This window comes from Tachysurus vachellii, chromosome 21 (genome assembly GCF_030014155.1).
Source record: "Tachysurus vachellii isolate PV-2020 chromosome 21, HZAU_Pvac_v1, whole genome shotgun sequence".
Classification (NCBI taxonomy): Eukaryota; Metazoa; Chordata; class Actinopteri; order Siluriformes; family Bagridae; genus Tachysurus; species Tachysurus vachellii.
This window is the reverse complement of record NC_083480.1, coordinates 4184509-4211807: the sequence shown is the minus strand read 5'-3', so window position 1 is coordinate 4211807 and position 27299 is coordinate 4184509. Positions and strand designations below refer to the sequence as shown.

The following is a 27299-nucleotide window of genomic DNA, read 5'->3' as shown; positions in this document are numbered from 1 at the left end:
GGATTCTGCCTGCCAGCGACGATATAAAAAATAAACTGTATAAATAAAAAAGTGTACAAATCCTTAAAGGTTGAAAAGTTAAATACACTCTGTTCAGCCATAACATTAAATCCACCTGCCTAATATTGTATAGGTTCCATCGTGCCACCAAAACCGCTGTGTCTCATCGAGGTATTTACTACACAAGACCTCTAAAGGTGTTCTGTGGTATCTGGCACCAAGATGTTAGCTTGTCCTAAAAATTGTGAGCTGAGGCTTCAATGGATGGGACTTGTTTGGCCAGAAAATCCCAGAAATACTTGATTAGAGTGACATCTGGGGAATTTGGAGGCCAAGAGCATTTTTTTTCAGTATAGCAGGGAGCATTATTCTAGAATTCTATTCGAGAATACTGTTGTCATGAAGGGGTGTACGTAGGCTGTGACAATGTTTAGGAGGGTGTTATGTGTCAAAGTAACATCCACATGTATCCCAGGACCCACAGTTTCCCTGAAGAACATTGCTCAGTGCATCAGACTGCCCCTGCCTCACTTGAGTACACATGACGTAAAAGAAAATATGATTCATTAGACCAGGCCTCCTTCTTCCATTGCTCCATTGTCCAGTTCTGACACTCACATGGCCATTGTAGTAGCCTTCGGTGGTGTACAGGGGTCAGCATGGTCACTCTGGCCGGTCTGCACTTACACAGTTCCATACACAGCAAGCCGTGATGCACTGGGCTCTAATGTATATGTGACAATTAAAAACATTTTCTGCTTCTTTTAAAACACCCAAACATTTAGCCATCACGATTTGGCCCTTGTCAAAGTCGCTCAGATCCTGGTGCTTCTACATTATTCATGCTTCCAATATGTCTGACTGTTCACTCAATGCCTAATATATCCCACCCCTTGACAGGTTCTAACTGTAACAAGATAATCAATGTTATTCATGTCACCTGTCAGTGGTTTTAATATAATGGCTGATTGGTGTAATTAAATCTGTATATACTTCTGAAAATGTACGTCACTGTGCTAATGAGTCACTGTATATGTTTAGACTTACAGTACATTCATTATATTTTTTACTACACATATTGTCCGTGCGTATGAGTTCCTGAGGTACGAAAAAATAAATATAAAGGAGAAAGCATTTCTAAAGATGTCTATGAGAAAGCTCAAGGTAAACTCTGCAAAGAATGTTGTATACTAATGAAGTTTACACACCACAGTTTGTGTATCATTGTAAGAGTATTTACTACATTAAAGTGCTTGTGCGTGACAAAGCCATGTCACATTATAGCTGGCCATGCTTATTTTTTATAGTCAGGGTTACCAGATGCTCATTTCACAGACTTTTCCTTGACATTTCGAACATATCCGAACGGTAGAATTAATTTGTTCGTCGACTTAAATTTGCACATTTTCACAGCTCATGAATAATACAGCTTTAGTCTTAATTTCATGAACATTACGTGTGTGCAAACAGCACAATCTATCTGAGCTTTGAGAGTACAGTTACAGAGCAACATTTTGTCAAATCTCTTTTGCAAGGATTTGAACAAGGCCTTAGGGAGAGATAACCAGAAGTGCCATGTATATAAATTCTTCTTGCATTAAACATAAATGAAAAACATTACACATATCTATACTAAACTACAAAACTGGTGCCAAGGCAGCTTGTCATACCTGACACCACATTTCATTTGTGTATCTTCCAGTTTTCCAACCAATCCATATTCATAGCAGTTAAAGTGGACTGTCTGTGGCAGGCACTGGGCAAGCTAACAAAAATGAACTTCATTTCCACAGTGCCTGAGGAGGAGTATAGGCAGCCATATGCTTGGCAGAGGGCGTATGCCGAATGGCCAAGACCCATGGGTTTGTGTGGATTTGAGATCAGAAATCCCAGTGCTCTGGGACAGACCCATGGCTTTCAAGTCAGTGTCTCTGGAGCATTGATTGCCAACAAGTAGCACAAACCTTAACAATTGAGCACTTTGGTTTACTTCATTGTCTTTATGCATTCATTTTTAAATTATTCAGTTTGGGCATATTATTTGATCCATATTTTATCACATTGTGAAAGTTGTTTTTTTAATATGTTCTTTTTATGGCATTGTTGGGAAATAATAAATGTATTACAAGCAACAGCTCTAAATTGCACCATAGCAGGCCAATATCACAAGAGGCTTAAATGTCAGAGTCTCTGTTTCTGATGCCATCTGATGTTCATGCAGTAGCCTTAGTGAGGATGACATTTACTAAACAACATAACTCAACTCCAAAAGACTTTAGTCTTCAATCCTCTGGGACTAATTACCAACAAACTGCATCACTTAGCACTAAGACATTATTATTAATACATTATTTCCTTTATAGCAGTATGTGTATAAACTAAACAAAAATGTTCACCTTGAGACAGCAGGAGAACATTAAACAAAGAGCACTGAGAAGGAAAATAGAAGGACGGCTCATGGCACCTTGCTCTAACCTATTCTTGGCTCAAATGTCCATGAAATGAAGATGGGGAAAAAGTGCACCAAATCATCAGGTGAATAAAAGTGTAGAAAAAATATACACTCTGTTCACCTTGATCTGTTTCTTAATATCAGAGCCATAACTGTAGCCAAATCTTAGACCTTACCCGAACCCTAGAAGTCATTATTTATAATCAATTGTAGCTCTTTCCTCAGCTCTATATAATCTCAAGCTCGACTCTGTTGAATTTTCAATGCGATAAAACTGAAGGGTAAGTGCTGTTTTTCTTATCAGACCTAACAGACCTCATCTAATACAATCTAAAAAGAAAAAAAGCATCACTAATGTATATCATTTTTTAACAATTAACATTTAGAATAAAATGGCAACTTTCCAGAAGTAATACAGTAAGGTAGTAAATCATTTTTGAATGATGATCAACAGGTTATCAGCAATGTGCACTATCACTACACAATCACAATATAAAACACCATAACAATATGAAGATTGAATTAAAAAATATTTCTTGTTCTTTGCTTTGTTTTACAAAAACAAAGCCAACATCTGTTCCTTGGGTGATCCGAGAGCTTTATAGGTGTAATGATACTGACCCAGGTATAGAGTACACTCACTCACTCACTCACTCACTCATTTTCTACCGCTTATCCGAACTACCTCGGGTCACGGGGAGCCTGTGCCTATCTCAGGCGTCATCGGGCATCAAGGCAGGATACACCCTGGACGGAATGCCAACCCATCTCAGGGCACACACACACTCTCATTCACTCACGCAATCACACACTACGGACAATTTTTCCAGAGATGCCAATCAACCTACCATGCATGTCTTTGGACCGGGGGAGGAAACCGGAGTACCCAGAGGAAACCCCCGAGGCACGGGGAGAACATGCAAACTCCACACACACAAGGCAGAGGCGGGAATCGAACCCCCAACCCTGGAGGTGTGAGGCGAACGTGCTAACCACTAAGCCACCGTGCCCCCTGAAATGAACGTGTGTTTACAAAAATAAAGGATTTTAATTCAGAGCCTGAGCAAAAACATTTGAGATGGAGGTCCCATGGCCAGGTTCAGACTTAAATCTAAGTTCCTAGATATATAACACTACCAGTACTACTACTACTACTACTACTACTACTACTACTACTAATAATAATAATAATAGTTCATGCATATTCTCTTACTAGAATTTGATAATTGTGCAAAATTGTGCATAAATGTGCATAGTCAAACTGCTCAAAGACACAAAATGATCAAGATCATGGAAAATAAGGCTGGCAAAGAAAATCCAGAGTAAACGGCCAAAACACATAAAAACCAGCTTAGAATTGCACTAAATGGTCAGGGTGAATGCTGACTAATAAGTTGTATAGATATGGAGAATAAATAGGTCTTGTCCATGGAAATGGATTCATGTGTACATGCTAAATGACTCAGGTGTCCATGGTAACTGATTCAGGTATCTATAGTAACTGATTCATGCGTCCATAGTAACTGATTCAGGTGTCTATAGTAACTGATTCAGGTATTTATGGTAACTGATACATGTGTCTACGGTAATTGATTCAGTTGACCATGGTAATTGATTCAGGTGTCCATGGTAACTGATACATGTGTTCATAGTAACTGATTCAGGTGTGCATATTAACTGATTCAGGTATTTATTCTAACTGATAAAAGTGTTTATGGTAACTGAATCAGGTGTCCATGGTAACTGATTCAGGCATCTGTGGTAACTGTGTCTATTGAAACTGATTCAGTTGTCCATGGTAATTGATTCAGGTGTCAATGGTAACTGATTCATGTGTTCATAGTATCTGATTCAGGTGTCCATAGTAACTGACCCAGGTGTCCATGGTAACTTTTTTAATGTAATGATTTCATCACTGCATTAAGTACATTAAGTAAGTTTAATAAAGGTTTGCAAGACTGTCTACTTAAATCTAAATAAGAATATCATTAAACATGTAACGTCAAATGTATTATTTAGCTATTCTGTCTGTAATCATTTATTTAATAACTACAGTGTGAATTAATAGGGAAGATATTTACTCGTCTGGACTCCCAACCCACAAGACAACTGGTTCATGAATTAAACAGAAAGAAGCTGTGAAGTGAATCTATCTGACAAGCTAAAAATATCATGATGATGTGTTCTGAACTAAGCTATAGGTTGTTCGGGTCTAATTGATGGGTTTAAAATACCCACCTGTAGTGAGCTCAGGAAGTGTTATTAATATCTAGGATTATATGAATGCCATAACTATGATTTGTTTGAATGACATGTTGGGAACATCTTGCATTTCTATTTAACGCCAGCACAGACTCTAAACACGAGCGTGCACACGTCGCTCAAATACTGTCCTCTGAAGAATCGTTGTCATAACAACAAGTTCTCTATACAACAGCATGACCTCCCCGCTCTATCTAGGTAGGTGCGATGTCACATTCCACCGTGTTCTCTGCCTACGTTCTGTGCAAGTGTGAACAGGTTCGCAGTAGGATAGGGAACAGTCATAAACGTATCTGCAAATAGAGCCATCAATTGAAGAGTGTGAGTGGGAAGGTATCTTAAATATTGTGTTCCGGCCTGGCTTTGATACTACACGAGGTGATCCAGCAGAATGCCGATGAAGGTGAACTGCTGCTTCTGAAGGATAGTCCTGCTGCGCTGTGGCTGCGTCCCACAGGCCTTGCTAGGACAAAACACTTTTGACAGTAGCCACTCTATTTCAGCCTGTGCTGAAACAGGAGCAAGCCAAACATTTCCATGCTGTCTAAGCCTCTGGGGCTCTGCGCTTCGTAATGAAAACCTGTTCTCAGAACAGTATCTCTGAATACCGACTGGACTACTTTTTTTTGTGGAATTTTTTTTTTTTTGGGCATCACCTATTGCAAAAATATAGTACACTGTACCAAATTGCCCCCATCAGCTATCTTGCCGCTTACTCCAATCCCCCATCATTCCCCTTTAGCCTAGCCTAGAAACCGATCCATTCCCTTCAGTATTGATGTCTTCTCCATCCATCAGAACCCATTCTAAATCGTATGTGCGACTGTGGCATGTGGCGCAAGAAACGATTGTCTCTGATTCTATTCTTCAGAGATGAAAAATCCACAGGTGTTAGAACGATGGAGTTGTAATGAAGCGAACACTCCTGGGAAAATGGGGCAAGTTGAATCAGAAGCTCCCTGAATTCACCTGGAGTGAGAGAATTAGAAAGCAGTGGGAAATGTGTTTCATTTTTTTTGGAAGGTTTTAGCACTTTGCGCTAGGTTTAATTATAAGATAGGCGCAGGCCGAAAGTCGGATCTCTTCACGGAGAAGCGCCTCGTCCGCTTATGACATCAGAAACACTTTTTCCACCCTTTCTGGGGTTTTACTTTGACTTTTCAGTCAAGTGCACGGACAGCCACAGGGCATAGCGCGCTAATTATCTTTATCTAACTTTAGCACTCCGATAAGTGAAAAAGTATTGTGCTTGCCTCAGTGTGCTTCAAACTCATTTGTTTATCAGACAAAGCCTTTTATATCCACACGGACTGCCAGTACCTCCACATATAAATGGAGGCTGGAGCATTCACCTCGTTCCCTGTGGCACTTTTCAGTGTGACCTTGTGGAAGTCATATTAATTCAGTGATGTGGTCAGTGATGACGACATGCAGTAACCCACAAGAGGATTGGTTCAGGAACGAAACAGAGAGACACTTGAGAGTGCGTTGATCTGATCGTTTTAAAATCGGATGAGGAAATTTCAGGTTAGGTTTTGAAATCAACCATAAATTGATGAGTGATTATGGAATTCAAATAAATCATACCGCTGTTCAGACTGTAAAATGTTGGTGACTTCAGGAGGTTTTTGGGCTGTTTCTACTGTCCATCTGTGCGTCTGTCTGAGATAATAGGGAGATATATCAAGAACGAATAGAATGAATGAATAGAATTGTAAACGGAAGAACTGATTATATTTTGGAAACCCAAACAGAATCAAAGCAAGGTCAAATGTTGTTGGTGTTGGAGAGACACATATTTAATTAAAGTAACTGATTGAATGGTAATGATTAAAGTAATGATTGAATGGTTGATTGGTTGATTGATTGGTTGATTGATTGATTCAATCATTCATTGATTCATTGATTCATTCATTGTTTTTTTTAATTGCTACATTTAATTTTTTGGATGCTTTGGCAACCTTTTTTGGTCATAGTGCATTTTTTCATCTGAATCCAATTCCATATATAAAGTTCAACACCTTCTGAGAAACGTGCCATAATCTCCATGCTGTGAAACGAGAGTTATTTAATTCTGCTAAATTCAGTTCCATCACGATCTCATTAGGCATTATTGTTCTCCCTAGCCACAGTGTTTCCAAATGGGTTCAAAATGTCTTGCTGCAGAGGCAGAACAATTTAACGGAGCAAAAAGTTAAATGTCAGACAATTAATTATTCAGGAGATTAAGAGCACTTAGAGAGGATTATGCTCATTAAAAAGACCACAAAAAGCTTGGTACACACCCTGTCCTATGGCAAACATAAACTGTTCGAGACACAGTCCAGTGTTCATTTTTTTGCATATCATTTTAATTACAAAGCAATAATATAAATCAGATTAGCTGATATGTTATCAAGATGTTTAAAAATGTTTTAAGGGATTAGTAACAAAAACACATTTATGTATTCAACAGTTATCACATGTCCAATGCACAATTATCATTGTCATTATTTTAGATACAACAAAGATGGATGTCTATAAAGTCTCTCTCTCTTCTTCTGTATATAAGTGTGTGTGTGTGTGTGTGTGTGTGTGTGTGTGTGTGTGTGTGTGTGTGTGTGTGTGTGAGTTATACAGTACTAAAACAATATAACTTAGAATTAATGAATGATCGTCTGCCCCCTACTGACTTTTGGAAGGCTGCAAACTTCCTGGCATCATAATCCTCCTTTCAAGTAATTACCAATAAACTAGACAACAGTCAGTCTGCACTGCACCTGGTTTGTGACCAAAATGGTGTCAGTCTGTAACTCTGTGTTAATTCAATTCAGCACTTGTAAGCATGAAAATGGCACAAAAGAAACCTGCAGACTTTAATGCAATTTTCCAGTCCATCAACCCAGCAGTCAGTTCTTAGGAACAGCCTGGGTGGGGTGGAGGAAGTGAGCATCTCTTCTACTGCTGACTCAGGTCATAGTTGCCTACATACACACGATGCCCCGTACTGAATGCATAAACCCAGGTGATCCATCTAATGAGACCATAATATATATATATATATATATATATATATATATATATATATATATATATATATATATATATATATATATATATATATGTGTGTGTGTGTGTGTGTGTGTGTGTGTGGGTGTGTGTGTGGGTGTGTGTATACATGTCATATATATATATATATAAAGTATAAAGTGGATCAACATTACATTTATACATAAAAATAGAAAGCAATATTCACCACACATTCACCTTAAATGTACAGTAAAGGGCATTGCCTGAATCACCTGCGTACTGATTCCTAGTTACTCAAATGACACAGCAGAAAATAATGCAAGGGTATTGTACAGCCACCATGAACAACTCTTACAAAACCTCAGCATCTGCGTAAGCGATTCTTCACTATACCACAGACACAAAGCCTGCATGTAGGGCTCGTGGGCACAACAGGGATTAGTCTAAAACCAAAATCAGTTCAATTCCATAAACAATTACACGAATAATGGCAGGGCAAGATTAAATATATATATATATAAAAATGGCTTGTTGTGCCACTGGATATTTAATAGACACAAATATTGTAGGGATAAATAATTCTAATTTTCAATAGTTTGTCTTTATTTTATATAAATATATATATGCAACCCTTTTGCGGACAACAACGATCAACAACGATGAACAAATAAAGCAGATGAAATTCAGAACAGCTTGTTTTATTTTCCATTGTGCTGTTCTATGTAGAGCATGGATATTTTAAAACAGCGAGCGAAGGCGGACGATTTAAAACGTTCAAGCCGACTTTAAGTAACGGGCTTCTGATTTTTACACTGAAACATTAGAAATTCAAATTAAAAATGTTCTTCCTGTTTTCTAGGCTGTGTCCTAATCTTCTTGCTAAGTACTCAATTAAGCTAGTCATTTAAACACTTCATTTTTGGGAAGATGTGCAAGATTACAAAAAAAAGAAAATATGTGGCCAGGAGATTTATAGTTAAATGAGTAATGCATGTGAGGGAACGAGTTGGTCATTCATATTATAATAGACCTGTTATAGATTATGGAATTTTGCTTCATACTGTAGCATGGAAACATCTTCCGGAGGTGATAGACACCATTTAACCCCGATTTCAGTGGTGTTATTAAGTGACGGTTAAATGTTGGGGTTGAACGCTCTATTAAGTGCTCTATCAAGCTATTTCCTTTATTCTCCTCTCGAATGAACGCAGTGTGGTGTATATTTCCATGCTGCATTGTTTGGTGTGTATTTCCCACATAAACGGCTACAGGATAAAGAAAGATGATCAGAAAAATTAATTTCACATTAACATAACAGCCTTCAGGGAAATTTTTTCATAACTCGTGTGCAGAATATTGCAGATTTATATTCCAACCACAACCAAAATGATACTCTGAGCTCCAAGCTATTTTTCACTGAAATAATTCACTCTACACCACAGGTCATCAGTTTCATTTGACTTGGGGCCAAATTCCCCGTAGAGCAAATACTGTTCGGGCCAAAAGTTCCCAGTACACCAAACTAAACATCTCAACACCTCATGCACATTAACACACACATTCATTCATTTATACTTCGAACTGGTGGACGATCTCACTTTCCACTGAAAAACACTATAAGAGCTTGTTTCGTACTGTGTTACGCTTTGTAGTATACTGTACGTAATTCACAGCATTTGAAATGCAGGAAATGTTTACATGATTAATCATCATTTTATCATCATCATCATCATCATCACTTTATTTATAAAGCACATTTGAAACAGCCACAGGACTGACCAAAGTGCTGTACAATAAAAAAATGTTAATAAAAAATACACAGAAAAAATAAAAAGACTTACTTGGTTTATTTTTAAGGTATTTTGCTATAAAAGACGGAGGTACGGTGTGATTGTGTTATCGTATTTCTTCTGTTAATATTTACTAATAAACTGTAAAGACAAAGCTAGTCGTAGCTTTTTGATTAGTATTCAGCACATTTTTGTTCTTACAATCAGGAATATGTTTTTTTTTTTTCATATGACTATTTCATAATCAATTAGCTTTAGGTGTATTAGTTAGATGTAGGTTTGACTGAGGATTAGCTATGGGCTATTGTTTGTTTGTTTGTTTGTCAGTGCAATTTTCACTTGTTTCAGATATAAGATCCAGTTGGAGATGTACCTTTCAGTACCAAATCCTTCGTTTACATTCTCACTCTTCGCTACTTTTCTCCAATATTACATCATAATATTACATTATATCACCTCTAAGGTGCTGTGAGTGTAAGTCGATCTAAATGGTAGCACAGTATTGAATACTTTACCCTTTTTTAAAAATTCGACATCGTTTGCAATATGGCCGTGTGATAATCTCGACTCCAAGCAGTCATCTTTCAGCTGCCAGACTACAAAAACCTTTGCTTTTCTACCCATTGTTCATACTGTATTTCCATTTCCTGCGCAGCAGAAAGACGGATCCAGCGGAAAGACAGGAGCTGAGCAAGTGCTTGTAGACATCATCCTCTTCTGTGTTGTGTGTGTGATCTGTTCCAGTTAAATTCATTTCTTCCATGCATGGGAAATACAATATGAATAGCAAATGGTAGCTGAGAGGGAAAGAGCGAAGGAAACGCTCAGTGAGTGGATGTTGGAAGAAGAAACGGAATCAATCATGCAGAGAACGGCGTGGCAGCGAGGACATTGGGCCTGTAAGAAAATTTCCAAACCCTCCACCTCCACAGCCCACATGTGATCTATCCATGCTGATGAAAACTGCAGAGAGCTGACAGAAGCAGCGAATTGGTTGAATGTGAATATAAACATTGCGGGCTGTCTTGCCAGATGGACGGTTTGGGAAATAAGATTGTTTTTCCTCCCTTTTTTACGAGATGAAATCATTTGACATGCCATATTCCTGAGGGCACAGAGTAGACGGAAGCAAGGCGTTAGTACTGAAGGGTATGAGCAGGGGTGGCTGGGGGAGAGGAGAACAGCACAACAGGTACCATTTGTTTATCATAATATATGGTGGAGGAGAAGACAAACCATCTGCCTGTCTGCCTATTATAATGGTCTGCTTTTTGGCAACGGGTTGTTTATTAAAGAAAACAGTTTGACATAAAGTAGAGTGTATTTCAATATTTCAGCATCAGCCACACTCAAAACAGCATTTGTTTCTTTATTGCTGATGTTCAAATTGTCAGCTTCCTATCACAAGGAAAAGCGCGCTGAAAACTCGGATGACGCGTCGGATATCTGATGCGCTCTTGGGATACAACAAAAGATCTAAAACTGGGATTGACTTGTCTGTTTTATCGTGCAGAAAACATCCCTGTATTATTACGGCTGCCATTGTGTTTCCCTGTCCTGCAACACCTGCCAACATTACCTTCGTTAGATTTGACTAGCGGGACCCGTTTCATACCTCTACAGATATCCTGAGGTTCCGTCATCCAACAGAGAAATGAATCAGCCAAACAACCACTCTATCCCCATCACCTCCTTCAAATGGTGCAGCTGTTCTTCTGCCTCCGTTCGTCCCCAGGAGACCACAGCCCACATTCCTCCTCAGCCAAGCTCACACTATTGCATCCACAGGCACTTTGCCTGCTCAAACAAACCAATGAAGCACTGCTACACCGAGCCATCGATATTTACCATACCTCATGAGAGGGTTCAAGAGTGTTAGAGTGATCTGTTGGTCTTTAGAAACGCTGCTGTTATATTTGATTGAAGGAGCATGAATACAAGTAGTGGTCAGAAGGAAAGCTTGATATCTGCCTTGATCAGTTACCTAAGGGGCTTGGTTTGATATCCACAGAAAAGGTCTAGCTGTACATATTTGATGGATAACGTTTTTAAATGTCAGAATTTTAACCTTTAGTTGGAATCGTGACTTTTAAACGTGGAGATTTTTCTTTTTTTGATGAGCAACAGAGTTGAAAATCCTGTGGGCAATGTTGATATTGACACTATATACACACCGCTCTGGGAGTGTGAGCGAGTGTGATCCGGTGTCAAAGTATCTCTCTTTGCTTTGTTTTGGTTGGTTTGGTTTAGTTTAGTTTGGTTGTTCTTTTTATTCTCTGGGAGGAAAAGAAGTCTGCAAATCACTACTATATGAAAAAAGGCAGTGCCTCTTCCAGAGAGGGATAGTAAGGAACTCTCATATATCAGATGGCATCACCTGATCACACTTGGCAACGCTCCCTTTCTGAAGCAGTGCACTACATTAGCTCAACCACAGGCTATCAGCTTTGCTTCCTCGAACCTTTCCAAGCAGATGTGGCCTGCTTCCAAATCATGGCCTCAAGCAGACCCTATAAATGAATTTTGCTCTCATTTGGCTCATTGAAGATAAATTCTGCCTCCTTCATGCACCAGAAAGAAGTATCACTATACCACATGCACACAGTTAGCACTGTGAAGCCAAACTGATAATGTTTTATTAGTCAGTCTTGAGTCTGACTTTTCCACATGGAAAATAACAGAAATCTCTTCCCTTCTTTGCCACCATATGATTCAATCCACAGTGCTATTAACATCAGAAAGGCCAAAAAAGAAAGTAAGAAAGTAAGAAATAAAGAAAACATGCATGATTGTTCTGGAAGAGCAAAGCCACTGTGCCACTAGATGGCACTTTCCCCACTTCACATAATACCTCTCCTTTCTTTCGGCTCTGACATCACAGTGTGCATCATACAGCTATTACCATTATGGCTTCTGTCTGAAAGAAAATACTCCTGAGACAGATTAAAAAAAAAAAATCTCTGCAATCAATAGGCATGCAACTAAACCACAGCTAGGACTGACACTATTACAGAATCAGTCAGTCAGATCAGATTCTAGGGCTGAATCTCGTCTTTTTTCAAGAGTGCATAAAAGAGACACGAATGAATAAGCAACGGTTGGAAGGAGCAGGATGCATCATCATGACCTAAACAGTCTATGGGCGAATGTAATGCATGGTACTGACGGTGGCACAATCTTTTACCCGTTTAACCAACAAAAACATCTTATCACTTTGAAAATGAATATAGATTGCTTTGAGACCTCTGGGTAAGCTGTGCTAAAGAAGCAAGTTGCCGCTTTAATGATTATGATGAAGTTTTGCCATGCATTCTTTTTTCTATTAGCGCTTATCCTACACAGGGTTGCAGGAAGCCAGGAGCCTATCCCAAGGGACTCATGGCACAAGGCAGTCGTGGAGGTGGAGGTGGGAGTATTCACCCTGCGTGGGGCGCCAGTCTATCGCAGGGCACAATCGCACACACTCTCACACACTACAGACAATTTAGTGATGCCGATCGGCCAATAACACGCGTCTTTAGTCTGGGGAAGGAACCCGGAGAACCCGGAGAAAGCCCCTAAAGCACGGGGTGAACAAACTGGTATATAATTCATTAAGTATCAGCTATATCTAGGGATGCACAACTGCATCAAACACCATTGTGTTTTTTTCAAACAAGTCTGGGTACACATAGATATCTAGGCTATTTTTCTTACCAATACTGATACCAGATGTGAGCCACTAGCAAGAGAAATCTGGTTTGGCGATTCCAGCATTCAGTAATCAATACTAAGCATAAGATTTGTTTAATTTTTGTTTAATAATAAATGGAATAAACCTAGTTCTAGAGCTACCAAAACCTTTCAGATCACTTTTCTTTGGTTTGATCCTGAGCTCTATTTATTATTATATTATTATAACTTTTTAAACCAGAAAGACATTATTACATCATTGTTTTGTGCTTTAGCAATCTGCCAGCTGTAATTACAAAACCGCTCACCTACAGTAAGTACACGCCACGGGACACTGGGTCACTGAATAACCGGTGTGTTTATTCAGCTTCCCCGTGATGGTTTAAATAAGCATCATAATATACAAATCCAGCTTGCACAAACATGACTTTTTTTTTAATTATGATTTTAAATTTAAATAAGAGTTTTTTCTTAATCTGACCTTTTTGTTTACGATTGATCAGAGACGTCGGTAAATATTTTATTTATCTTTGTTAATGTTTCTTCTATTTATTTTCTTCTATCCATTACATTTGAATCCTTCGTCAACACTTAAAAGGCTGATCATCATCATCATCATCATCATCATCATCATCATCATCATCAAGAACGACACGCAGGGTAGATGCTGTTATTTCGACTCACCTAGTGCTTTTTTTCTTGCTTAGCATCACTGCTGCTGAGCGCCTCTAATAACGAACCCCTCGTTCTGAATTTTATATGAAGTTGTTTTCTCAGGTTAGTTGTATTTTACATTGATGCTGCAGCTCTTTTTCTTGATGTGTTCAAAGAACTGAACAGTTGGCAGTTCTTTGATCATGACAGTGTACACTCGAATAATATCACGAGAGCTCAGTTTTAGAGAATTGTGTTTCGGTATCAGTGTGTTCCCTTAATTATAACAATAACTGCCATTTTATAATCAACAGCTACAAAGGCTTAGGTGAAGTGAGGCTTAGTTTTGTTTCAGTCTTCGTCAGCTTAAACAAAATGAACGTTAGGTGTTGGTTTAATGGTGCTGGGTTTTAAAAAAAAACATACGCAGGCCATCCTTAAAAATATTCCGTAACCCGACCGACCCTGTCAATTTAGGACAGGCTCAATTTATTTATTATGTCGCTTTGTAGAAGCCAACATTCTGTTTTCCTATTTAAGCTTAGACAAAAATTTATAAATAGTAACTCCTCCTAGGGCTTTCGAGCCACGGATATGTTGTAGACCCTGGTCTGAAGTTTGTTGCTATGACTTTTCTAAGCGATCCGAGTACCGGTACTTCCGGTACCGAGTCTCAAAATGGCCTTTTTTCCCATAGACTCCCATTATAAACTTTGGAGGTTTATAACTCGGCAAGCTTTTGAACTATCTACACCAAACTCTGCCAGCTCCTTTAGGGTGAGACTCTGAACAAAGGTTTAAATTGGTGTCTTCCGGTTGTGCCGCAGCCCCGCCCCCAATATATACAAAATCAAAAAACTTTTTACAACATGTGACATATCAAAACACTCAGCACAATGAGGGGAACTTCCTCACGTGTATTCTGATGACGTCACATGACGTCATGTGATGTTACGTGAAAATCAAAAATTAGCACAACATGAACATGTGACATATCAAAACACTCAGCCCAATGAGGGGAACTTCCTCAGGAGTATTCAGATGACGTCACATGCTCGTCTCCACTTGCTTCCAAATGTTTTGGCACCCTAGCTTTCTGGCCACTTGCCTCCAAATGTAACACTGACCCTTATGCCCACTCGCCTCCAAAAAGCACCGGCCTTTGCGAATACTTGCCTCGTCAAAGCCAACATCAGTTTGTCACGACGAACTTTACAAATCTAGTTTTTTTTTGCTTTAAGTCCGACCGACTTGCCGGTTGTAAATTTGCGTTAAGACCGACCAATTTTTTTTTTTTTACTCTTCGGACAACTAATACAAAAGCAATAAAATAATATTTATTATATTTTAGTAAGTATTGTAAATATATAAATTGCCCAGCTAATTTGTTTAAATTCATACCTACGTAATCACCATCACCAAAATTGTACATTTTTTTTTTACATTGAAACTTGAAAAAAAAAATAGACCTACCTACCGACCCTTTTTTTTTTTTGTTACTGCAAACCAAAATATTTTTAAGGATGGCCTCAGGTCAGGATATGGATGTTTTTGAGGCCATTAGAAATACATTACATAAGTTTCTACTCGATTCGTGTTCACATTTTGATGCAGAGGCTATAAAAACGTTCTACTGTTGCTTATCAGAACTGAAATATAAAGCAGAGTTACCATTATACAAATCAGATCATTCTAAGGAGTACCTGCAGCCATGTGCTGTTATCTAATTTAGCACTCTGGAGTAAAGTAATCATTTAAAGCAGAGCCAATAACGATTTTTACTTCATTGCACATGCACGGACTGGTCTAGCAGGAGAGAGCTTAATGTGGGGAAAGAGATAATGGCAAATGTTAGTTAAATATGAAAGGACGCTGTTTATACCGGGTCATGACAGAGGCCAAGCCACATCTGCTTCATCCAATTTTATGTCGATTGTCTCTAAAATTCATATTCATCATATGATCTTTTGCTTCGTTTTTGCCTTTCTCGCTCTAAATTCTTTCACACGCATGAACGGCTCATCGCCAAGCTCAGGACGACTCAATTGTTCCCATCGTTAATCATATAGTAGAAACCAAGCCCTTTTTTTTTTTAATGGTTGTTCCTCACACAAGGTTACAAAAGAGGCCTTCATCCATCTTGTCATGAAGGAGAAAGGGAGCAACAATAAGTGGCTGTGGGTAAATGTTGTCACAGTGCATTCAGACCATTAGCATGGTGATAGTTCACCAACATTATCATTAACTCTGGTCACAGAGCATTGGAGTGTGTGCTCAGCCATGCCTCCAGCACTCATCATGACACGCTGTACACACTATTTGAAAAATGGCTGTTGCTGGGGAACGGAGAAGACACGAATGCAGGGGATTCTGGAGGCAGCTCCCACCTTTGGACAAATATGTTATTAACTCTTGAGTGCAGGTTGAATAAAAGCTGAATGACATACAGAGATGTAAAGACAACTCTGGGGGTTCACAAACGGCCGTGTCGTGCAGATTAACGAGCTCAGGGAGCAGGCATTTTTTCCATTTGCTTAAGAAACTTGAATAATTAAATTCATTGCATTAAGAATCTAAAAAAATTAAATATTGGGTGCCTTAATGCTTCTGGAGCTCAGGTTTGTTCTATATAAAGTGTATAAAGCAGGATTTTGAGTGCTGTGTAAATTAAATACAAAGCAAAGGTTTTAAGAGTACATTTACAGCATTTAGCAGACGCACTTATCCAGAGCAACTTACATTTTATCTCATTTTTTTACACAACTGAGCAATTGAGGGTTAAGGGCCTTGCTCAGGGGCCCAGCAGTGGCAGCTTGGTGGACGTAGGAATCAAACTCACAACCTTCTGATTGGTAGCCCAACACCTTAACCAGTAGACTACCACATCCCACAGTAAGGTTCTAATAATTTACAGTATATAACAAAGAAGAAAGAATCCTCTTAATTAAACCTCCATTCGAGGCCAGTCGTACTCGCTGATGTTTTATTATTAATATTACATACAGTGATTTTTTTTCTGGATATAAGATAAAAAGCTATGTCAGAGTCACACACTAAACTATTGTGAGCTTGTTGATGAACATGGATCTTTCATTCCCTTTCCAGTTAGTGCTAGGTAAAAAGGAGTTCACTATATAAAGGGTAGCGATGTTTGCTTTACCGCTGGTGATGAAGGTACTTCAAATAAATCATAAGGTCACCGATGTGCCCGTGTGACCTCTGTAAATACACATCACCTCACCAGTAATACGACTGCTTCGGAGATGTCTGAATTTACAAGATGGTGAACGAACGGTGAAAGATGGACCAAGCTTTACAAATATGTAAAGGGATAAAAAATATATCTTTAAACTGTTGATGGTATCTGGTTTGTGTAGAGTTCGTGAACAAATTGCTGTGCAATACCGAGCAGACGTGTCCCTGATTCATTCGCATTCCGGAAAGTGGAAATTACATGAGGGCTGATAAGCCACCACGGCTCCCGCCAATTGGCTTTTATTAATCCTCTTCTCTCTCACTGAATGCTGCAGCTCACTCTCTAAATATAAGTCATTAGAAATGAACAATTACTTTAGGCTGATATGGCCTGCCGTTCTTTTTTTCATGCCCCGTGTAGATAAGATGATTGTACAGGAGTGCTAATGGCCCTGGCGGCTTGAGGGACAGCACAGCTCGCTCCTGGACATTGATGGCAATGATGGCGTTAAAGCGATTTGATTTCCAGAAGTATGAATAAACCTAGGGGCTTAATGGTTAGCACGTTCGCCTCACACCTCCAGGGTTGGGGGTTTGATTCCTGCCTCCACCTTGTGTGTGTGGAGTTTGCATGTTCTCCCCGTGCCTCGGGGGTTTCCTCCGGGTACTCCGGTTTCCTCCCCCGGTCCAAAGACATGCATACTAGGTTGATTGGCATCTCTGGAAAATTGTCCGTAGTGTGTGATTGCGTGAGTGAATGAGTGTGTGTGTGTGTGTGTGCCCTGCGATGGGTTGGCACACCGTCCAGGGTGTATCCTGCCTTGATGCCCGATGACACCTGAGATGACGCCTGAGCTCCCCGTGACCCGAGGTAGTTCGGATAAGCGGTAGAAAATGAGTGAGAGAGAGAGAGGGAATAAACCTAAGCTCCTCAGTGGAGAAACGTGGTTTAATGGTACCTGTTTATGAAGGAAGTAAAACTTTCCAATGTTTCATGGAGTATCATATTAGAAACACATGAATGGTAATAATTATCTATGGACCTTTCGTGTGTAAGAGCTGTAGGTCATATGTTTGACAGAACTAGGGACAGCGAACACAGATGAAGTCTCTGGTTCTGTGAGTAACTCTACAGGACAAAAGAGCAACATGAACCTTCATACACTATAAATTTTGCCCTTCACCTCCAGCTAAGTGCTTATGGGGAGGAAGTCTTCATATGCTTTATATGATGCATATATAAGTGCTTTAATCATATGGTATAATATTCTCTGAATATGATACATTAGCTGAATAGTAACTACTATTAAACTAAAGAAAAAACTTGATCAAGTTATAAGTGCTGTTATACATCAAAATTTAGTAGACAACTAAACGCGAGGCAGAGCTTAGTGTGTTCAGTGGCATTCACCCTTACCTAGAGGACTTACATTTTATTTTATTTCTTACAACAATTTGAGGAGTGGCAGCAGTGGCAGCTTGGTGGACCTGGGATTTAAACCTGCAGCCTTCTGATTGGTGGTCTAACCCCTTAACCACTAGGCTACCATATACCAGTTCACAACCTATACTGTATGAACCTTTGGGAAGTCTCACAGCTACTACGGCAGGTTAAATCAGTCCTGCTGTGTCATAAGGACCAAAGAACTTCATGTGACGCTTTTAGATTAACTTGTTTGGAGGAAACAAGGGGGATAAGTTTATCGAATAGATCAGCAAACCTTTAAAACTTCTTAGGAGCACCGCTGAGGAGCACAAGCCGAGATCAATTGTTAGAGAAAAGCCCAAGCTACACACCGGAGAGGTTACAGAGCACATTGGGGAAAAACATACAGTAGAAGAACCTGTCCAGACCTCAACAATATCACAAGCTCCAACACAGATCTAGACTCTGGGGGAGAATGTCCAGAAGGAAGAAAGTTCTCAATAAGACTAATATACAGTAAATGCATGCCTGGAGTTTGCTAGAAGGCAGGTGAAAAGATCCAAGAGCTTTTCAAAAAATGTTTTTGAGCTCTTTGGTCTAAAAGCAAAGCATCCAGTATGTCACAGACCAAATACAGCCCAACAACCTGGTAACATCAAGCATGGTGGTGGTAGCACTGTGAGGCTGCTTTCCAGGAGGACGATCTAGAAAGCTTGCTGCCAGCAAGACAACATGGAGAAAGCCAAATATGAGCAATTTGTCGGGAGGAACTTGTTTTAAGAAGCAGATTTGAGTCCAGGAAAGACATCATTTATCCAAATGAAAACGAGCTGAAAATTGCTGTCTGCTAGTGTTTTCCATCTAATTTGTGAGAAAATTTGCATCGAGGAATTTAATAAAATGGCAAAAATCAAAGTGTGCAAAACTCCTACAGTCACATCCGAGAAAACTCCAAGCTCGAAATGCTGCAAACAGCCAATGCGCAGTCAAGTATCAACTCCGGGGGATTAGTTGCTGCAGTGTTTCGATATTACTTTATTGTGAACAAATTTAAATAATTTATTGCCTTTTATTTCTGTAGAGGAAATCAAAAAGGAACAGACAAAAATCCCATTTCTAATATTTTCTCATATATCGGTGTGTCATTGCAACACAGCAAAAAGTGGAATAATCACTAGGGGGTGAATACTTTCCGGAGGCACTGCACATATTGTATAAACAGTAAGTAGGAGTGAAGCCATTTCTGTCAGTCATCCAGGAAGTCTGGTCCTTGACATAAAATACAGTCACGATTCTAAAGAGCCAAATTTACATACAAATGTCATTGACACAAAGAATAAGACTAGCCATCTTTTTTCACTCATGGCTCATGGATGTGGAAAAAATGTGCATTATGTTTGTCAAATCTAAGGAGGATGACGATCGATTACATTAATCAGTCATAATCCTTAAAAAAAAATAAAGATCCAGCAAGGGTCATCATAGGCTTAGAAAATTCTTTTAATAAACACTTTAAAAAACTATTATACATGAGCCATGTCTGAGAAAAGAAACTCTCGTATTAACAAATATTGCTGCTCTAGAAACACATAGTTAACTCAAACCCTGTGTGTTTAAGGCTTGAGACTGAGAATGTGTGACTATTTAAGACGAGATTTCTCTAATGTGTGTGTGGGCATTCATATTGCTGTTCTTCCGTTCTAAAGAAATGATTATTTTACAGCCTGAAAGCTGTGCAGATAAAGAGTTATGAGTCTATATCTGATTTTCTCTTCCTAGGCTTACATATAATATTAGCCTAGTAACCTAGTTACCTGATGCCAGGCTCTAAGCGTGCTCTAATCTCTGAACGGCTGTAATGCTGTTGTTCTGCTGTAACAGTGTTCTTCTCATTTATCATTGTTTATCAGGGCTGTGAGATGGCGCGAGACAAGAATCAAACGAAATAGACACAACAGACACACACAGAGCTATTGAGTGTATTGTATAAGGCAATTAATTATCAAATTCTACCAAGAGATTAGGCATGAACTATTATTATTATTATTATTATTAGGAGTAGTAGTAGTAGTAGTAATAGTAGTAGTAGTAGTAGTAGTAATAGTAGTAGTAGTAGTAGTAGTACTGGTAGTGTTATATATCTAGGAACTTAGATTTAAGTCTGAACCTGGCCATGGGACCTCCATCTCAAATGTTTTTGCTCAGGCTCTGAATTAAAATCCTTTATTTTTGTAAACACATGTTCATTTCAGGGGGCACGGTGGCTTAGTGGTTAGCACGTTCGCCTCACACCTCCAGGGTTGGGGGTTCGATTCCCGCCTTGTGTGTGTGGAGTTTGCATGTTCTCCCCGTGCCTCGGGGGTTTCCTCCGGGTACTCCGGTTTCCTCCCCCGGTCCAAAGACATGCATGGTAGGTTGATTGGCATCTCTGGAAAAATTGTCCGTAATGTGTGATTGCGTGAGTGAATGAGAGTGTGTGTGTGTGTGCCCTGCGATGGGTTGGCACTCCGTCAAGGGTGTATCCTGCCTTGATGCCCGATGACGCCTGAGATAGGCACAGGCTCCCCGTTACCCGAGATAGTTCGGATAAGCGGTAGGAAATGAATAAATGAATGAATGTTCATTTCGTTCTGTCCATTTCCTTGCACATAAATAGACTTCTAGATCTCGTTGTTCAGATTCAGTCCTTTTTATAGAAAAAATATAGACAGACAGACAGACAGACACACACACTCACACACACACACGTATACAGACAGTGATAAGGTCCTAATGAGCTGATATCATGTGCCTCATGTAAACTAGCAGTCAATCAGTTTTCTTGTTTTTTTTCATTGTTTGTTTGTTTTAATCTAGATTTTTATTTTCATTTTGACACAGTGGATTATACTATTTGACACACACAGATAATAGTTTTATTTATTTTTAACAGTTCATTCATATAACCATTACTGTTAATGTTAAGAGCTGTTAAAATATTCACTGTTCATTTGTCATTCATTAGTTACATTAGAAAACACTGCTACGTTCTGCGATGATTGACACGGTTTAATTGTTATGCCTTCATCGCTGAGGTAATTCAAACTTTTAGATGTGATCTGCTCTAAGCTTCTTTATGTTCCAACCAAAAGCTGAGTCTCATCTGTATGCAGTTGCCCCACGTTGCATCAGCTAGTTTGAGACAGAATGCAGGCACCGAGACTCGAAGACAGATGTGGGCAAGCAGCCGGCACAGAAGAGGCCTTAAAGGCAAAAAACTGCCAGCAGGTAGGAACTTGCAAGATGCCTATAACTAACCAGATTTTACCTCATTAAATATTAAAACTTTTTCCCTATAGAAAGCTGACGTATTAAGGAAAATAAACATGTGGCTCTGTTATGCTGAATGCTAATTCGCTGGCACTCGCCGGTCCACTTGTCCGCTTAGAGTCAAGGGTCATTTGAAATCAATACCCAGTTATACCGACTGACTCTTCTGATGAGAGAGCTTTCTTCCAGGATGTCAGTGCTACTATCCACAAAATGACCTTCATATGCATTAAAGCAGCCATTCAGGGACTATAGTTTGCTCCTGAAACGCTATACAATCTACTCGAAGGCGCACTGATGTGGACGATGGTCAGTAAGCACCTTACTAAGACACGTTGCATTGGGTTTTCATTTAAATGCTGTCATTCCGGGCAGATTGAAGAAAAAAAGAAGACGTTTCAATAAAAATATTCATTTTCTCATCAGAACATGGTTACATTGCTTATACTAAACAAAATTGAAACAGGTTTCTAAGTAATTACCTGACAGGACGATGTGGAGCGAGCGTAGTATCAACCGATTACGTTCTGAAATCTCATGAGGACTTCGGTACTGAGGGAACTGTAGCTATAGAATTAACTTAAATGAACACAATTAAGTAAGTAGCTGGAGGAGAGAACAGCGATAATGTGGCTGTTGCTCCAGTGACCTGGGTTCGATCTTCTATTTCAGTGGAGAGGGTTGGTTAGGGTTGGTTTAGTCAGGGATTTGAAAATAAATGATCGAATTGTGTTGAATGTACGAAAACGGATTTTCTATTTGGTATTCGTATTTTATCATGCATTGACTTTTTTTGTTGTATTTATTAGTACATTTACAGCATCTGGCAGATGCTCTTATCCAGAGCAACTTACATTACCTCCTATTTACACAACTGAACAATTGAGGGTTAAGGGCCTTGCTCAGGGGCCCAGCGGTGGCAACTTGGTGGAGCTGGGATTAAACTCACAACCTTCTGATTGGTAGCCCAACACCTTAACCACTAGGCCACCACATGCCCTGTATTAGTCAAAGTACTAATTACTGTATCTACTACTATTAACTTTATGAAGTATATAGATATGATCGGATTAAGTTATTCAATCGTATTTACTTTTCATAAAAACACAAAAAAGTGCTCTAGTGTAAATTAGGAAAAAAGAAGGCTATGTACATGCAGTCATTACGGCACTTATATAAAGTTTTCAATCCATTCCCTTATGCATTAATGAGTGGAGCCAGTAAAAAGCCGGGCACTTTCTCACTGTGCTACAGATATGGAGCCGTGCCAAACCGGACTTACCCCTGCTGCTCAGGTTAAACACTCCTTGGAGAACACGCATCTCTCACCCCTTCATCAGCAGGTCTTTCTCTCTCTCTCAGTCTCTCTGTCTTTTTTTTCTCTGTTTCTCTCTGGAAAAGCACAAAAACCCAGTGGGTTAGATTTGTTTATCTTGCTCACAGATTTGAAAAGTGAAGACAAACGGTCTTTCAATATAGCCTGGACATTTCAAATTCTAAAATGAATGCAAGAAACTGATGAGAAAAAAAAAAAGGTTTTAAAATGACACTGTTCAATTCTTCCTGGTTTCATTTTAATGGGGTATTTTACAATAGAAACCAAAACCATATCTAAAAAGAAAGCTGTTATTGTGTACAAATGAACTCGTAGTTTATTCATGAAGGTTTGTTTTTAACCACAACTCAACTTTTTTTAAATGTTACTATCATCCCCACTGACTATAAAGTGAAAGTGGGCCACAGATCGCATAAACAAAACACTACAGTTAAGTAGATCTGGTTTATAATAGTTCTTTACCTATCGATTCGTGTCTGGTTCCCGGGTTTTTAAAACATTGCTTGGATTCCTTTTAGATTACACTTTTAGATACGCTCCGACACGCCAATCCTCATCCTCTGAACTGCACGTTAATGCCGTCTGTCTGCATGCCGACCCTGAACATTCCGAGCCCGGTGTGTGACAGAGGATCGATGAAGGCCGATTCGAGATGGTTGGCCCTGCGAATGTTTCCTGTCATGACACAACCTCTCTGGCACATGAGCCATTCATTTCTTTCTTTATTTATTTATTTTCCACCCAGACATTGATCTAATGCTAATGAATCCCTACTCCAATTAACCAGCGTAAGCTCTGGCTGTGATCGGCAAGCAAGACCAACTAATTAAGCCCTACACAATTTCCTGCACCGCCCATATTGCACATATTAATTTCTTTCTTTCCTCTGAACTGAACCTCATAGCTGAGAGGCTAAACTACAAGTAAGTTAGAAATACTTTTTCCAAATTTGTAACTTTTCTTGTTTTCGGTCCTGCACGTGAGACACTGATACAATGACTTATGCAGACCAATAGTAACCAGCAGTAATAGAATCTAGTAACTGTCAACCATACACTCATTCATTCACGTCTGGGGTAATTTAGCATAGCCAGTCCACATACTAGCTCATATTACTGTGGAAAAAATCAGACCTGGTCACAGAAACATATAAACACGGTCTTTCAAATTGGATTTACAAATCATGTTTGATTTAAACAAGAAAACAAGAACAACATGAATCTTTTCCACTCAAAAACTGTTCCTTAGGGGGACTTGTGAAAGTAGACACTCTGGGATTTTAAAAGATTGTAGGAATTGTATTTCTTTTTAGGGGCAAAGTATTCATTGTAAAGTACCAATAAAATATGTAAAATAAAATCATGTTTTTCACACAAACATCTTGAAGTCAATTTTGATATCAAACCCATTTCTGCTCTCTGTGAGTCCTGTCTCATTTTATATCAAACTTTCAGCCATAAAAGTATTCATTTGTTTATGCTGATTAAAAACGTCCTATAAGTCGAATTCCAATCCGCTAGTAGACTGGAATCCCAGTTTAAGCCCCTAAAAAAGGGTTAAGTAAGGTTCTGTGAGAATACCTCACCATTCCAAACAGATCTGTACTTACAGATATATTATATATTATATAAAGCTTGTGATCTTCATACATGATGTAATACAGATTCCAAACATTCCAAAGTTCTTCTTGAAATGTGACATTATCCATATGCAGATGCTGCAGATGTTTGTTCTTGCACTGTGTACTCTTTTTGTTTCTTCGTGTGTGTTTATGTATTTCACACTGATTGGCATCTCAGTAATTTTATGCAAACGTCAATTATAATCTGCACTGAGATCACGTTCAGGCAGTGAGGGATTCGTGTAAAAACAACTTGCCTTGCTCGACTGGGGACCGGACATATTTAGAAAGACTGTTTTTTTATTGCATTTTCAAAGCTGACACACAGAATTCTGAAAATGCTGGAGATCTGATTCTAAATAATGATTCGTTACCAAAATGAACTGATTGTGACCAAATTGAACTTGGAAGCTGCAGCAGAGAATGAAACCAACAAGTGCTTTCAAAGGTCTAACTTGCAAAACAAATTTGTTTCCCATGGAAAAATCTAATGCCTAGTCAGAATTTCAATAATGCTAAAGCCTTGATAATGCGGTTTAATTAGCTGGGAAAGATGTGATTTGCATTCCAGTGAAAGTGCCTCCAGCAGCTGCTACGAAGCAAGAGTCTACGAAACCCCAAAGGCGGCGGAACCCAGAGGCAGGCAGAGGAGAGTTTCGGAGTCTTGGGTGCTATTCTTTTAATTACTCGTTATAATGACTCCATTTAGCTGTTCAATGACCCATTTAATGGCACTGAGCAAGCCTGGGAAGCACAGTCCTTGGCAGGTTCAAGCACGCAGCTGCCCTGGCCTTTACTACCTCTTAACCCCCCTCGCTTGCACCAGACCTGAGGGGTGAGAGAAGCCCTCTGACTGTGTCCTGTAAACATGTATGCTGATGCTAAACCGGTATTCGAAGCAGCGCTTCTTTTCGTCACAGGGAGTAAAACATTTTGCGCATCTGAGTTTAATTAGTTAAGGAACAGCCCCTGTGGGTTGGAAATAAAAAACAACTAAGCCTTAGTGGGTATGTGCGATTTCTTCCCATGAGCTTAGCTTTGATAAACATGCGATGGCTGGAGAGTGAAGCACGCAAGTCTCATAAGGAGGCCCATATGTTTCTGAGGAATGAGTGCATGGAAAGTGCACTGACCATGAGCTCTGCCTCGTTTTTCTCCACTTTCTCCGCCTGCACTGAGTGACTTGCCTTCACTCAGATCTAACACATGCAGAGATGTACACGTGACAACAAAGCACAAAAATAGCCGAATACAGAACATTGCTGCCATTATTTTGATACTAGTAAAAGAACATGCTTGACAGCTCACAGGCAGGACTTTTGAGTCGATTTCATTCCGGCACTTCTGTCATCCATCATGAGACACTTTCCTTAAAACCTGTTCGTCAATAAAAAAAAAAATAAAAAAAAAAAGAAAAAGCTAACTGATGGTGGTATCTTTTCTATATACAAACAACAAATCTCCCTTAAGCATGCTACAGCGCTAAATAATTAATTACAGTAAAGTTAAGGAGGCAGATTGAATCATTTTGTTGTAAGAAACAGTGTAAATATTCTGTTTAATACACACAAGAGTATACACAACTTACTAGCTCTTCATCATGGAGCTTTAAAGTGTTTAGGAATCATCTTTGAGAAACAAAGACCTCTATATTATTCAGTTTATATCTTAAAACAAAAAAAAAAGAAATCAATCAAAGCAGTAGAACATAAGAAATGTCACTTGGAGTTCATAAGATTAAGCAAGAGTGAAATTAGTGATGAAATTAGCGATGAAATTAGCGATGAAATTAGCGATGAAATTAGCGATGAAATTAGCGCCTCCTTCACCTTATTGCGCTTCGCTACTCAATCCAATCTTAGCAGCATGTAAGAATAAAATCCAGTTCTTCTGCTCAGCCTTATGTACGTTTCTTATCATATCCTCTGAATAAGGCCAGCCTTTGGCAGATGAAGAGGATGTGGAATAGACAGTTCAGAATTAGCAAATAAGAGCTCGCAGCTGCCACTCTCCGTCGGTCTATTTGTGAAGCTCGAACAACTTGACAAGATTCAACAATTAAAGAGGGAAAACAATGTCAGCGAAGGCTGTATTGACTGCTCTAACAAGCGAGACGTTTGACAAGACGGACATGCAACGTAGCTACTATGCGGTTTGTATATTTGGATGTGTTATTATCTATTTATGTTTCTGGGTTGTGCAGTGGGTAGAGTTGCTGCCTAGCAGCTCAAAGATCCTGAACTCGGGTTACTATCTGAACAGACGCCTCCAGGGCTTCCTTCAGGTTCTCCAGGTTTCTTCCAACCTTTGAAAAACAAGATTGGTAACTCTAAAATTGCACCTACTATAGGTGTGTGTGTGTGTGTGTGAGTGTGTGTATGGTGCCCTCCAGGTTGTATTCCCACCACACGCCCAGTGTCCCCGGGATAGGCTTCGGATTCACCGTAACCGTGAAAAGGATGAAGTGTCTACTGAGAGCCAGTGAACATATGCTGAAGAAGTGGTCCAGTATGGCGTGAGCATGCAGAACACTGATATATGAGGAAGAAAAGCTGGCGTTAAAGACGACATGA

General features: G+C 39.3%; 1 protein-coding gene across 3 annotated transcripts in view; it reads right to left on the bottom strand.

The window, feature by feature from the left end:
• elfn1a (extracellular leucine-rich repeat and fibronectin type III domain containing 1a) overlaps positions 1–27299 on the bottom strand; it is an 80821-nt gene that overhangs the window by 8535 nt on the left and 44987 nt on the right. For 2 of the 3 annotated variants that reach the window (XM_060897405.1, XM_060897404.1), the window contains exon 2: positions 23052–23161. The exons of the other annotated variant lie outside the window; for it this stretch is intronic. The gene's annotated coding sequence lies outside the window, so the exon portion shown is untranslated. The remainder of the gene's footprint in view (positions 1–23051; positions 23162–27299) is intronic. 3 annotated transcript variants of the gene reach the window in all.